General features: G+C 42.4%; 1 protein-coding gene across 4 annotated transcripts in view; it reads right to left on the bottom strand.

Annotated features, from left to right (window-relative positions):
- Window positions 1-15,515, bottom strand: part of BPGM (bisphosphoglycerate mutase) — a 77,172-nt gene that overhangs the window by 25,047 nt on the left and 36,610 nt on the right. The window contains exon 1 of one of the 4 annotated variants that reach the window (XM_055421296.2): window positions 6,454-6,600. The exons of 1 other annotated variant lie outside the window; for it this stretch is intronic. The gene's annotated coding sequence lies outside the window, so the exon portion shown is untranslated. Of the gene's footprint in view, window positions 1-826; window positions 979-5,973; window positions 6,063-6,453; window positions 6,601-15,515 lie in introns of those variants that run through there. 2 more of the 4 variants (XM_088834673.1, XM_088834674.1) reach the window with 2 other exon arrangements.

Here is a 15,515-nt window from a genome sequence, read left to right as displayed (position 1 = left end):
TTCCAATGTATTTGATGGCAAAGGCAGAGCCAGGAACAATCACCCATCATATTTTTGTATCTGTTACAGTTTAGTATGTTCCTAAATGGCCTTAACAATATGCACAGAGAAAAGAGAGATTGATTTGTTCAAAAACACAGAGGTACTAAATGAAACTGGAGCTGTCATCCCGGCCCTGTGCCTCTGACACCCATGCTCTTTCTACCTCATCATGGAAGACGTGCGAGTCTGGGTGTGAGTATCTAGACTCACTTGGCTTTACTTCACAGGAGCATCTCCAGTCACAGCTTGTCTTTCCAACCCAGGCAGACATTTCATGAGATGCTCACAAATAAGGTGAGTATAAAGGAGGGCTCGGCGTGTGACTGTTCGAGAGAACCTCAAGGCATAATGTCGAATCAGGCAACAGACACCCCCAACTTAGAAAGAGGGGCCATGCTAAGAATTAAAAACTATTCTTTTTAAAACATCAAGCTTTGCGGGGATGGGGCATGTGCTGCTTTTGGTAAAGCTTACCATGCTGGAGTTGATTTTTAAGGGTCCTCATTTATCCTCTCAGCAAGGGTTATTGGCACTTGAATAAAGTACTGATTTTAGTCAATGATTTACTTCATACCCCCAAGGGGCCACACAGGTCACTGAGTGACCACACTTCAGGGTGCCTTCCTTTTTAAAACATGATGTGGCTCAAAGGAAAAAAAAAAAAATACTGAGCAAACATATCTTTTACATGACTCTGCATCTCCTCTTCCTGCCCCTTCCTCTTGGTTGTGTTTCCCTTCCTTCTGGCCATTATTTTTTTTTTTTTTCGTCGTCTGACACCTACCTTGTACCTTGCCCACTCTACTGAAAGTCTCTCAAAAGACTGCTGATTAATCACTTCTTAGTAAGTGGAGACCATCTTCACTCAGGACTCCCACTGTTTTGACTCCTCTGAAGCTGAGCACTTCCATCAAGGGAAGAAAAATTCTTCTAAGACTTCAAGGCTGCATTTCTCCACCTCTTCTATTGTTACATCCTGGTGCTGTCCACCTGCTGGCAACAGTACTAGGATGGTGAGGTATATGTATCATAGCATACCTTCCCTACCCAGGGATCAAACCTGGGTCTCCTGCACGGCAGGCAGATTCTTTACCGTCTGAGCCAGCAGCGAAACCTGCATGATTTTAGCCTGCCACGGCTGCTACCTTTCCTTCTCGTGTGCTTGGGACGATTTGAATTCTCAACCACCATTCTATGGACAGGTTACTCCAGTTACTCCTATTTTATAGATGCAGAAACTCAGGAGAGGCTAACTTGCCCAAGAGGACAAAGATTGTAAGTGGCAGAGCAGGAGTTCAATATCAGGCCAGCCTGGACCCCAAAGCCTATACATATGCCCTGACCCACTCTGCTCCACTACCACATGGGCACCCAAGGCTGTCTTCCTACCCTGGAAACCCAACTTTTCTCACGACTTTAATGACATTAAAATAGATGATGTATCCATTGACAGCCCCAGATACTCATCAGTCTGCCCAGTCTGGTCAAACAACTCATTCTTCAAACATGTGCTGCAAATCTCATTTGAACATGGCTAGGCCTGGGAGGAACAGAGAATCGAACATGAATGATGCCTCCACGGGACTAACAGGGGAAAAGTGACGTGTGTGTATCACGACAGCAGAAAGTAATCCACAGCACGAGAAAGCACTTGATGTATAAGGGAGATGGAAAAGGAGTTGTTTTGGGGGATTTTTTGAATAATGCTTCATGGACATGGCACTATGTAAGCTGGATTTGAAAAGATGCTTAAGATTTATAGAAAAAAGAAAAGGAATTCTGGTCTAATGGAACAGTGAGTAGAGGGAAGGGAATGGGTATTTATGGAGAACCATTCAAACTGGTTTGCCCAGAACAATCTTGATTTAGACCTGATTCCCCAGCATAATTATTATAGGGCCCCTTTCACACTTGAAGGTCCCATGTGGAAAATTACATGATCACCCTATACTAAGTATAGGGTATAATAAGGAAGTAGGAGGACACTAGTCTAGAAAGATAAGGCTGAATAGTGGCCCTGAAAGGACACTGTGCCAAAGAACATAGGTTCTTCTGCAAGTACTGGGACATCATTAAAGCTTTAATAATGTGTATTTTAGGAGGATCAGGCAGCACTTACAAGCAAGGGAAATGGATGTGAATACTTATGAATCTTTTGCAACTATTCTGGTAACATTTAATGAAGACCTGGGGCAGCGTAACTGCTGTTGAAATGGGATGAAGGCAATGATGTGAGAGACACTCCAGCTTCAGTTCAGTTCAGTCACTCCAGCTTAGATGGAGGTTAAAAACAAAAAGCGGGGTGGGAGGGGGCAACTTTTTCTGTAAAAGGTGCAAGAGTAAATTTTTGGGGCTTTGTGGGCAATATGGTCTCTCATAAATTACTCAGTTCTGCCACTGTAGCTGAAAGCAGTCATAAACAATGCATATATGAACAAATAAGGCTATGTTCCAATAAACATATTGGAACTTTTGGTCTTTTACATATGGATAAGGAAATGAGAATTTCATATAATTTCCATGCACATGAAATATTGTTATTCTTTGACTTATTCCAACCATTAAAAAAATGTAAAAGCCATTCATAGTTTGTGGACTGGAAAGATAGTAGGCCAGAAGGTCTTAGCTTCCTAAACCCTGGTCTAGCTGAGATTACTCAGATCTACTAATCACATCAGCATTTTGAACATTTTAAGCATCCTGTCATAGGATAATCCCAACATTATTAAAATCACCTGATTTTATTCTTGGCCAGCACTGCAAGTACTCTGAATAATGGAATCCCATTCATAACTGTTTTTAATCCTTCACGTAAGACAATACTGAGCACATTTAAATCAGTCTGAGTAGTTTATTTTGCTTCATCAAATTACTTAACAATGGGTTCAAGATAGAACAATAGGGAAAAAAATTATTCATCTTGTTAACCAACTTCAAAAATATAATCTGTCATTTTGACATGCTTTACTTTTATTAGACATCTTTATAAATTGTCACAGTGCTTCACACTTCAGATGAATACATACCTGGCAACTCATGAACAGGTGGGGAAATTATAGGATAAAGTCCAGTCTCAGATTGTTTTCTGTTCCCAAAAATTGAGTAAGAAATGTGATCAATGATACAATGCTGAAGCAATATAAAATAAGGGATGCAGAGCCAGAGTTGCTTTGATCCAAAGCTTTCCCTTCAATAATAAATATTCAAACGCTACCAGAGACCATTTGGGTGTTTCCATATTCGCACCACTTGGAGGTCTAAATCCTCACTATGCAGCTTTGAATGACTCTCAACCCCACTGCATTAGGAATCTAGCTCTGTAGAAGACAGAGTGGCTAGACTTGAGGATAGGAAAAAGAGAGGTTAACCAAGTTTCCAATAAATTAAAAAGGAACAGTTCTTAAGGGAAATGAAATCTGGAGCTCAGTTCCTAAGATTCTCCAAGTCCAGCTCAATATGAAAAGTTAAAACATGCCTGTATCCAAAAGTACCTCCTGTTCCTCATCTATTACTTTTCCGAAAGCTTGATGGTAATTTTTCCATTTGTATTTGCATTATAAGAACAACTATTTTACCAGGAGCAAACTCCATCACTTATAGGTGTTTTCCAGACACTATTACCCTGTCATTCTCCAACTTTATACCTTCTAACAGCCCTGACTGACCCCATGTTACAGAGGTAACAAACCATAGCAGGTAGACCCTTATTCACAGGGAAGTGTCCAGCAATGAGAGGTGTGTGCGTGGGGCATGTGGCCTGTCCCAGCTGGCATGGCATCACTCATACGTGGAATACCCACTCAAGACGTCTCTTTCCCATCTCTGGTTACTTATTCCCCTATAGTAGCACCTGTGTCAAAACAAACCATTTCCACCAAATCCCAAAAGTGTGAAGTCAAGAAAGCTAGACTTTGGTCCCCGCTCTGCTACTTAATGACAGTGTCATCTTGACTATTTATCTGCTGTACCTCAGGTTCCTTGTCCATAAAGATGAGGATAATGAAATTACTGTTTCTCAAGGGGCTATGAGGAATACTAAATGAGATGATGGTGAAGCACCCTACCAAAGAATGCAAGGTATTCTGGGTTGAATGGTGCAGACTTTGACTAACACATGAAGACTGATACAGACCTCAGGCCCTTGAAAGTGATCCTACCTTGCTGATGGTATGAGCAGGAACAAAAGTTGGGGATAAAACAAAATGAGGGTGGGGGTAAGGAGAAAAGGTTAAATTAGATAAGGGAAGGAGGAATGAAATCAAATGTTGTATGTGTTTCAGGGCAGGGGTGTTGATGGTAAGATACAATCCTAGAAGCATACCAAATACTAAGTGATATTCTATAATTCACATGCTTTGGTGAAGTGGCTAACATTTATTTTACATTTTATAAACTATGTTTTTTTCATATTTGTGGTCACGTTTCAGTTAAAGAGTTTTGTTATTCAGTGATACTTTTAGTCCTATTTCCTCATAAAAATATCCCTTCACACCAGATTTCATTCCAAGGATGTTCAAGTGACCCATCATCAGCTCAGATGCTGGCGTGTCCTCTGTGCTCTAGGTACAAGACAAAGATGAAGGTGTGGCTGAATTTAGATGTCATTACTTAATATAAATTTAAAATGAAATGTGCCACTTAATTTCAACCAACCATAGAAAGCAAAAGAGGAAGAGAGACTGAAAGATCCTCCCAGACACCATCAGCAGCTGTCTCTGAGTAGTGGAATAAAGGATGACATTTTCTGCCACATTTTACTTCTGTACAATACTCATTCTGGACAACAATCAAATTTTCTACAATGATCCACTTGGATTGGTTTAAATATGGACACAAAAGAACCAGGTACAACCCTTGTATCTGGGAGCTTTCATTTGCTAACAGACTGGTTAGGAATTTACTGTAATGAGATTTTGCTGATGTACTTGTGGTGGAAAATGTTTAAGAATCTTTAGTTTAAAACAGACTTTGAACACAGGCGTGGACCTCAGAAATAATTTAATGCAACATCCACTTTTTAAAGAGGCAGAAGTTAAAAGTCAGAGAATTGAAATGATTTAAGATTACACCTGGTAGCTCAGTTGGTAAAGACTCTGCCTGCAATGCAGGAGAATCTGGTTTGACTCCTGGGTCAGGAAGATCCCCTGGAGAGAAGGGACAGGCTACCCACTCCAGTATTCTTGGGCTTCCCTTGTGGCTCAGCTCGTAAAGAATCTGCCTGCAATGTGGGAGACCAGGGTTCGATCCCTGGGTTGGGAAGATCCCCTGGAGAAGGGAAAGGATACCCACTCCAGTAATCTGGCGTGGAGAATTCCATGGACTGTATAGTCCACAGGGCTGCAAAGAGTCGGACATGACTAAGTGACTTTCACTTCACTAAGATCACACAACTTCAAGACTAAAACCAGGTGTCTTGACTGCCAACTCAGAGCTAGTTCCACAACACCATTTGATGGAATCATGCTTCTGTAAACCCCACCACAATTGAGTATAGCATCTGTGGTATGTGAGGTGCATAGGAATACAAGGATGGAACAAACCTAGTCCCCTGGCCTCAGGGGAGACAGTTTTAAAAGACAAAATGACATGTGTTCTGCTTTCATTATAGAAAACCCGAGAAACTACTGGTGAAAGACTGCATCTGATTTTTTCCCCCCAAAGTGGGCAGTTAACATTCTGGTACCACTTACAAGCCATTAAGCCTCTGTAATTTGGGAGGTGGTAAGGTAATGAGGGTTATAGTAAGTTAGCCAACAACCAATTATTCCTCAAAACTCAACTGTGAATTTCACTTCAATTCGGCATTTCTACTCTCTTTCTCCAGTAACATGGCCCTCATCCCTTGGAAAGAAGAACCATTTGTAGTGGTTCAAAGAACCTGTGATTTAGTTCCAGATTTGAACCCTCCATGAAACCACTGCAGATATTTACCTTTCTCCTTTCATGACGTTCAGGTTTTTTCTATCTACTGAGCCTTCAAGGGCCAAGTCTGCCATCGCCCTCAATATAGCGCCAAGGCCCTGAAAACACACGGAAGCGCCCTTTCAGGGGGGAGTCCTACGATGGACGGGGCTCTGACTGACACCCGGTACCTGAGACGTCCAGGGGAATAGAGTTATTTCTCCCTTCGACTCCCTGTTTATTCTTGCCGCCGAGACACCACTACCAACGCGGGGTCCTCCTTGCCGTTGGCAGACTAGACAGGCTTATTCTGAGAAAGGGACAGCTGAGCGGGACCTGGGGGCTAAGTGAGGGTCGGAGCTTGAGGGGTGGGCGTGCGAGTGCCAGACTCCCACCACAGACTGAATCTGGGGAGGAAAGAAACTGGCCCTCCAGCGCGCCGAAATAAACCACATCACTGACAAATGGAAAACCTTCGCAACAGCACTATTAACAACAGCAACCACTCACCTGCAAAAAGGCCACCAGTAGCAGCCGCTCCTCTGAACCGCCGAACAGCAAGCGTCTCCCAGGACTCATCACTGCGGCCGGCATCGACTCTCTTTTCTAGCCCTGGAGCCAGAATGGGCAGGTCCTAGGGCTCTGACTATTGGAGAGTCGAGTTGTCAATCATTCACACCCCCGCCCTACTCCCAGGAACAGGTCAAGGTCTTTTCCGTTTTTCAAATCCCCTGAGTAGAAAGTGAGGCTCTGATTGGCTTTCTGAGGAGACGAGCACACTTCCGGACCAGTGAGGAGCTAGCTCTGACGCTAGTGGGCGGGCTTGCTCCGGCGGGGCAGTAGAAAAACAAAACCCGGCGCGTCTCCTGGGCAATGGGTAAACCTCAGGATCTCTTAGGCGGTTGAGGCTCTTGAAAGCGCTTACGCGTCGAAAAGGAACTATGTTTCGACGTAGAGAAGTGTCGCCGGAATCTTGAAGTGATGAGGTGATGCCTGTCTTTACTCATCGGAAACTGCAGCTTGGGAATGAATGTGGGCACTCCTCGCGGAGGAAAGCTCCTGCTTTCCTGGTGTTTTAAACCCTAAACGGTGATTCAAGTAAAAGCCTTTAAAGTGCCCGACTTATGGGCAGTAACTGGCCCTCACTCTCTCCTAATACTTTTATAGGTTCCCCTTAGGCACTTAGGGGCTTCCGTTGTGGCTCAGCTGGTAAAGAATCCGCCCGCAATGCAGGAGACCTGGGTTCCATCCCTGAGTTCGGAGGATACCCTGGAGAGGGGAATGCCAACCCACTCCAGTATTCTGGCCTGGAGAATTCCATGGACAGTCCATGGGGTCGCAAAGAGTTGGACACAACTGAGCGACTGTCACTTTCACTTAGGCAGTCCTCTTACACTGTTTTGGTTGGAGGTAGAAAAATATTTCGTGGAAGGCACTGAAAGCCTAGGGGACAGATGAAGGAAGCGTGGAGTGAAACGAGAAGTATAAATTTGGAGGGCACAATTACTGAACAAGAGGAACCTATGAAAATACCCGAAGCTTAGCATAGGGCTCTGTGAACTTCTAAGTAGGCTTGAACCACCACACAAGCCTTTAAAGCATTACTGTCAGAGCTTTTTGGTGGGCAAGAAAGATAGTAAGGATTGGTGTGTTTGCCTAACCACGTGGGAAATTTCCCTTCCCGTATTTCTGAAAGCTGTCCTTAGTGTCTTCTTTTTGTTTTTCCTATTTCATCCTCATAACAAGTCCAGTAGATATCTGACAGGCAATCAGATCCTCAGAATAATTAAACATACATTTGAAAAGGTAATTTCCACATTTTAAACTCTGTGGTCCACTGTATTGAATTAAGACCTAAGCATTTGTAGTTAGTTCTATTATCTCATTTATCCTTAGAGCATAACGGTTTCTCCCAGAATCTCAAAGAACATATCCTTACTTCTAGGAGAGCACAAATCCAAGGCTTGACAAATCCCAGCAAGGGGTTGATACCATCCAGGGATAGTTGAATTCAGCTTGTATTTGTCATTAACTAGAGGTCAGGTCTGAGCAACTGGAGGAGGCAACTTCCAGTCTGGAATCCCAAGAATGCAGCTTCCAAATCCTATACTCTTAACCACTTCCTCTTCCTTTTCTCCACACCAGGTGAGGACAAAGTGAGGGGAAACTTTCCTACAGGATGACATCTATGCTCTCTACTTAGACTGCCCACCATCCATACCCTGGAGAATAAAGACAGCCATTCACAAATGTCCATCTTATAGCATTTGACATTTAGGCATACTTACTCTGGACTTAAGGTCTGTTTACTGTTGTTGTGGATACCTGTGGAATGCTAGCTTGTCACACAGAATATTAACAACATCAAACATCACCTGCCTTTTAGAATCTCATTGTACAGGTGAGTAATCTGAAGATTAAGAAATTAATTCAGAATTACTTAGCTAGGTGAGGGCGGAGCCTAGACAAGCATCTGCACGTGCATGCTCAGTCCAACACTTTTCTCAACTCCGTGGACTGAAGCCCATCAGGCTCCTCTGTCCAGGGGATTTTCTGGGCAAGAATACTGAAGTGACAAGGATCCAAGTTTGCTAATCCACGATTCTGGGAAAATGCTTCCTCTTCTGTTGCTGCTCCCTCTCTCCTAACACACACACACACAAAGCAATTTAAAAAAATAAATCAAGATTACTAAATTGAAAATTTGCCAAGATCACTAACTTGAAAATTTGGGGCTTCCCTGGTTACTCAGTGGTAAAGAACCCACTTGCCAATGCAGAAGATGTGAGTTCGATCCCTGGGTCGGGAAGATCTCCTGGAGAAGGAAATGGCAACCTATTTCAGTATTCTTCCTAGGAAATCCCATGGACCAAGGAGCCTGGTAGGCTACAGTCCATGAGGTTGCAAAACAGCTGGACACAGCTTAGCAACTAAACAACAAAAATTTTGAAAATTTACTTCCATTAAGACCAATCATGAGCATTTACTTGTGATATAACAAATAATATAGATAGTATGCAAATAACTCAGTGTCCCAGTTCACTTCTTCAAACAACGTTTGGTGTTGTCCCAAATAAGAAATGAAAATGCAGTAAATTATTATAGCCATGTTGTCTTTCTTTCTGTTATGTGAGCTTATCAAAAAGTCAATATTAGCACATACAGTACTTCAAGAATTAGCAGCAGAGTGTCTTATTCAGGACCTGAATAAAATACAGTTTTATGATAGCCTACACACTGGGCCAAAATAATTTCACCTCTATGTGAATGGAGCCACTACCTTTTACAGGTAGGGTTGAGCTGGTGCACCAATCATCAAATTCATTCAAGAACCTAGGCTCTTCTGCCTTGGCTCTCTCCTTTCTTCCATCTAGCTCCAAAGTAGCTGGTCCTGTATCCTCTGTACAGGATTATCTCCTTAGCAATCTTACCACCATGGTCTGATTGTTTGCTGGTCTCCCGCCACACCCTGCCTTCATCAAGGTCATATTAAAATCTGCTTCTCATCATCTGGGGTAACATACCCAAAATGTTTGGCTTCACCATTGACCCATTCAGTACACAACTCCTCTACTGAAGCCAAAAACTGGAAATGGCCTTTGGGATCAGCCATGAAGAACCTCGGAAAGGCCTTTGAAGCCATCTGCCCCTTCATTTCTCAAGTTAAATCACAGAATGCTCATCTCACAGAGTAGTGCAAAGAATGATGGAGGCCATTTTGAAACAGTTTTGCAATCTCCGAAGCACCTTACGTCTGCCACTTCCTGTCATTGGGAACTTAGGCACATTGTCTGACCTCTTTATCTGTGAAATAGGGATAATACCTAACTGGCCATCGTGAAAATTAGATGATCCTGGAGGCGTCCAGCACAAAGGAAGTGTTCAGTAAATGATAGTTATTCTTAACAGCTACAGCAGTGATAAAATGTATTTTAACTACTCACACTATACTCCTGTTTTACAAACTCAAGGAAGTCTGGGCCATATGCTTTCCTCCCCTTTCCCACTGTCTACTCAAGTGGAGATCTGGCCTCCTGCAGAGGCTATAGGACAGGAATTTCCTTTGTTAATCTTGCTGCCAACCAGAGAGGTGACTGTCAAGATGTGAATGCTGAAGAGGGTACAAACCCACTGTGGGCCCAGGAGCCTGTGGTATTAGGAAGTCTGAACTATATGTCTCAACATGTAGCATCGTAGGGTGAACAAAGTGGTCATAATTTCTCCCTGTGGAGTTGTTTTTCAAATGCCATATCAGATTTACATATAATACTGTATGTTAAAAATATTATGTTCATTGTACAAGGTTTATAAAGGAAAAAAATTTGAACACCCACATTCCTACCACTTAGAATTTGTTAAACTTCTTTAAATTTAACATTTGTTAATTTGTTAACAATTCTTATTTCCTTCTAATTTTTCCCCTGTAAACCAATTATTTTAAAAAGAGGGGAATCTATAGTGTATATACTGTTTCATGGCAATATTTACTTAATTGATTATGAACATCTCCCCATGTCATTTAATAGTCTCCAATTACAATTCCATCATGTGACTACCTTTGGGTATTATGTCTCACAATTCAATCAGTCTCCTACTCTTGTGCGTTGAGGTTGTTTCCGTTACTTTCAAAGTTTCAGGGACTTAAACGGGCTGCTGCTTTCCTTAAATAACAGGGTGCTCTGGGAATGTCTGTTGAAAAAAGACTGATAAAGTTGCCAGGTATTTTTCTGTCTGTGCCCTGGCCCTGCAGAGCTAAGAAAGCTGAAGCCAGGGAAGTCAGAAAGTTCCTGGAGGGTTGCCCCTTTACCCTTGCCTGCCTCCCCCAAGTTTCCTATTCTTTAACCTGAAGACAAGGTGTTGAGATGAGAGAAATTGGGGGAGTGATTGACTTGGGCTCCACTAATAAAACCTTACACAACTCCTGGCATATGTGTCTTCATTTTACAGATGGGGAAAGTAGGGCACAGAGAGAATCTATGCAAACCTGCTAATTAGAGCATCTGAGTTTGACTCCTAGACTTGGTTCTGAAATTTGAACTCTTTCCCACCATGCTCCTACTTCTTCTAAAAACTGATGGCTATAACTTCATTCTTTTTTTTTCTCCTGTGAGAAATTTGTTGTCAGTCTCCTAAGATTTATTGGTTATCTGCTCCCTTAAAAAAAAAGAAATTCCCTCCTGACTGTCCAAGAATTTCTTCTGCCTCTGAATTTCCCAAGTTGGCTCCTTCTTTGCCTAAAGAATGTATCCTCATTCTTTGATGAAGAATCAGACAACTTAGCTTTTTTTCCCCGCATATATTTGCTTGTTTTCTTACTGAAGTGTTCTCACTATATATGTTGGGAAGTCAGACTCATAAAGGGAAGTTCTTTTAAGCTGCATCAGTTTAACAATGTTACATAGTTCTCTTAGCTTTGGGGAGTTATGAAGTATGACTGTATAGAGAGTAATAAGTCTTTTTCTCTGGTTTGGCTATAAACTGGTTCTGAAGGAAGTTCTAAAAGAGGCTTTACAAAATTGTTTAGAGCCATGCAGCATCATTAAAATGGGTGTATCACCTCCCAGTATGACACTTTGAAGGCAGTAACACATATTTGGAAGTGTAATTTCTGGAATGTTTTGTTAAAGGCTGTATGCATCGTCAAATCACAGTTTTAACCAGGAAGATAACTTTTTGGGGACTTCCCTGGTGGTCCACTGTCTAGTACTCTGTGCTCCCAATGCAGAGGGCCCAGGTTCAGTCCCTGGTCAGGGAACTTGATCCTACATGCCTCAACTAAGAGTTCAAATGCTGCACTAAAGATCCTGCAAGCTGTCCCCATGCAGCCAAATAAATACTTTTTTTTAAAAAAATAAAAAGCTTTTTGCCCCCCAACCCCCCACCCCCACCACACACACTAGCAATACCCTAACCCAAGCTACCATCGCCTCACGGCTGGATTTTATCAGTAACAAATCTCCCGGAATCCACATTTGTTCCCTTTTAGCTAGACAGGGTGAACTGTGTCATTGTGGTACGGCTAATCCCCTCCTTCCCCCAGCTTGAAACACCACAGCGGCTTCCCACTGTCCCTAATGCTGGCCTTTCTTTCCCCCATGGCCATTAGACCTTTGCACGAGCATTTTCCCTACCTCGAATGCTCTTCCTTTATAGGTGGTTAAAGCACAGAAGACGAATCCAATTTTCATAATTCCCAGGCTGAATCTCTAACATAAGTGTGTTCCTGGGGACTTCTTGTTACCCAGCAGGGGGAAAACATGATTTAGAGGTTCAAAGGAAATCCAGTAGCACAGTGGGTAAGAGTGTGGGCTTTAGGGTCAGTCTGCCTGGATTCCAGTCCTGGTCCTATCCTGTACTAACCACATGATATTGGGCAAATTTTTTTCTCAACACCTTTGTTTTATTTCTTCTGTTGTATAATAGGCCACTATAAGGGAATCTTGGAGGAGGGCATAGCAACCCATTCCTGTATTCTTCCCTGGAGAATCCCATGGACAGAGGAATCTGGCTGGCTACAGTCCATGGGGTCACAAAGAGTCAGACAGAACTGAAGCAACTTAGCACACATGCACAAGGGTATCTACATCATTAAGTTATACTATTTAAATAACAATACATGGAAAGAACTCAGTAATTTTTAAAAAGTCTCAACAATAAATGAAGGCCCCAATATAATTCCTTATGTGGAAGGTAAAATCAACCTTGCTAATTTTCTCTTGTTTTCTTCTGGAGAAAAACAGATACAGCAAGCAACTGGGAGGCCCTCCCAGGGCAGCCAAAGGCTGGTCCTAGCAGATAAGGCTTCAGGGACTGCACTGTGTAGGGAAAGACATGTGATGACTTAGTCAAAACAGGTGCCAGGCCACAGATGCCAGTGAACTGAGATAATATGAAGCCGAAAGGGGTTTAAGAAATACACAGGGAAAAAAAGAAATCTAAAATTTAAAAAAATCACAACAGCAGACAAAAAGATAATATATTTACAGATGAAATCAGTTTCAGCTTCTCAACTGAGCCCCATCATGTAAAATATCTTCTACTTATGTGATAAACATTTTGGAGGCTTTCTGAGGTCCCAGAACTTCTTACCAGAATGTTCTCTGGCAGCTTTGAGATCCATCATTTCTAGGTACTATTTTGTACCTAGAGGAGAGAATCTACTCTCCTGTTTACTACTCTCCTGTTTGTCTCTATTTACTGTGGATCTGAGACTCCAATTTGAGTGAGACAAAGCTGTTTGTATCCCCCATTTAATTCCTCACAGAGTCCTTATTAATTAAATTTAGAAAATAGTTTGACTGGCTTCACTTACTAGTGAGTTTTCAAGTAAAGAATAATGAGAATACAGAATTTGTTATGAGTTTGGTAACCATGAGTGAGTTCCAGCCACTTGTTGACCTCCCTATGCCCATTGAATCTCCTAACTGGTCTCTGCCACCATCTCTCTGTGAGGTCAGATAAGAGGAAGGAATAGGTAAATCACCTTTATAGGCCACAGGATGTAAAAATTAGCAAGAAAAGCTATCCTTGTACGTGCTGTTCTGTAGACTGTTATTAGACTTACGAGCTATGGCAAAGGCTCAGCCTCTTGATGGTTCTTGGAGCTGATGTGCTGAAACTCAGGTGGTTGTGACCCATGGTCATTCAGTGACAAGGCCAAACGACCTGGTTTCTTCACCTTTGAAATGTTAAGCAAGTGTATAAAGGCCAGGCATCTATAGCTTGCTAAAACTTCCCTGGAAAATTATTTTTAGGACCAGTAGGGAAAAAAAGCAAGAGAGTTCCAGAAAAACATCTATTTCTGCTTCATTGACTATGCCAAAGCCTTTGACTGTGTGGATCACAATCAACTGTGGAACATTCTGAAAGAGAGGGGAATACCAGACCACCTGACCTGCCTCTTGAGAAACCTGTATGCAGGTCAGGAAGCAACAGTCAGAACTGGACATGGAACAACAGACTGGTTCCAAATAGGAAAAGGAGTACATCAAGGTTGTATATTGTCACCCTGCTTATTTAATTTATATGCAGAGTACATCATGAGGAATGCTGGGCTGGAAGGAGCACAAGCTGGAATCAAGATTGCTGGGAGAAATATCAATAACCTCAGATATGCAGATGACACCACCCTTATGGCAGAAAGTGAAGAGGAACTCAAAGGTCTCTTGATGAAAGTGAAAGAGGAGAGTGAAAAGTTTGGCTTAAAGCTCAACATTCAGAAAACGAAGATCATGGCATCTGGTCCCATCACTTCATGGGAAATAGATGGGGAAACAGTGGAAACAGTGTCAGACTTTATTTTTCTGGGATCCAAAATCAAAGCAGATGCTGATTGCAGCCATGAAATTAAAAGACGCTTACTCCTTGGAATGAAAGTTATGACCAACCTAGATAGCATATTAAAAAGCAGAGACATCACTTTGTCAACAAAGGTCTGTCTAGTCAAGGCTATGGTTTTTCCCATGGTCATGTATGGATGTGAGAGTTGGCCTGTGAAGAAAGCTGAGCACCAAAGAATGCTTTTGAACTGTGGTGTTGGAGAAGACTCTTGAGAGTCCCTTGGACTGCAAGAAGATCCAACCAGTCCATTCTAAAGGAGATCGATCCTGGGTGTTCATTGGAAGGACTGATGCTGAAGCTGAAACTCCAATACTTTGGTCACCTCATGCAAAGAGTTAACTCATTGGAAAAGACCCTAATGCTGGGAAGGATTGGGGGCAGGAGGAGAAGGGGATGACAGAGGATGAGATGGCTGGATGACATCACCGACTCGATGGACATGAGTTTGGGTAAACTCCGGGAGTTGGTGATGGACAGGGAGGCCTGGCGTGCTGCGATTCATGGGGTCGCAAGGAGTCAGACAGGACTGAGCAACTGAACTGAGGAAAGAAAAACCTGTGTTCTCAGATCCAACCATATTAGGCAGGATATTAATAACAAGCCAACAGCAGCAGTATGGTAGATGATTCATTTTTTTATCCAAAAATGGTAAGTGTGTGTGTATGTATATATATTCCTCTTTGCCTAAAAGCATTTAATTTCTTTATGCTTTGTGTTTCTAAGCCTTCTCTAAAATGGGTGAGAAAGAACAAAAATAGGAAAAGGAAGGCGAAAACAAGTGAAACCATCAGAAATACCCAGGATCTGGTCTTAAACAGCAAATCAAACTAAAAAGTAACCAGTTATTCATTGAATGCCGCCTAGCGTTTAAGAGATTGTATTAAGACGTTCTTGAATTGAAGTGCAAGTCGATCAGTCATGTCCGACTCTTTGCAACCCAATAGACCATACAGTCCGTGGAATTCTCCAGACCAGAATACTGGGTGGGTAGCCTATCCCTTTTCCCCAACCCAGGGAGTGAACCCAGGTCTGAATTGCAGGCGGATTCTTTACCAGCTGAGCTACTGGGGAAGCCCAAGAAGTTCTTAAACTTCCTAATCTTGAAGTTTTGAAGGAAGAGAATTAACAGTATTTTTAGTACCGACCATAAACCGTACCAGGAGCAAGAGAAATAAAGTGAAACATAGTCCTTGTCCTCAAGGAGCATGGCCCAGTAAGAGAGAACTCATGAA

Source organism: Moschus berezovskii, chromosome 3 (genome assembly GCF_049115385.1).
Source record: "Moschus berezovskii isolate FMDL1 chromosome 3, NW_MosBer_1.0, whole genome shotgun sequence".
In the NCBI taxonomy this organism is placed as follows: Eukaryota; Metazoa; Chordata; class Mammalia; order Artiodactyla; family Moschidae; genus Moschus; species Moschus berezovskii.
Note: the sequence above shows the minus strand (reverse complement) of the source record. Positions and strands in the feature narration are given on the sequence as shown.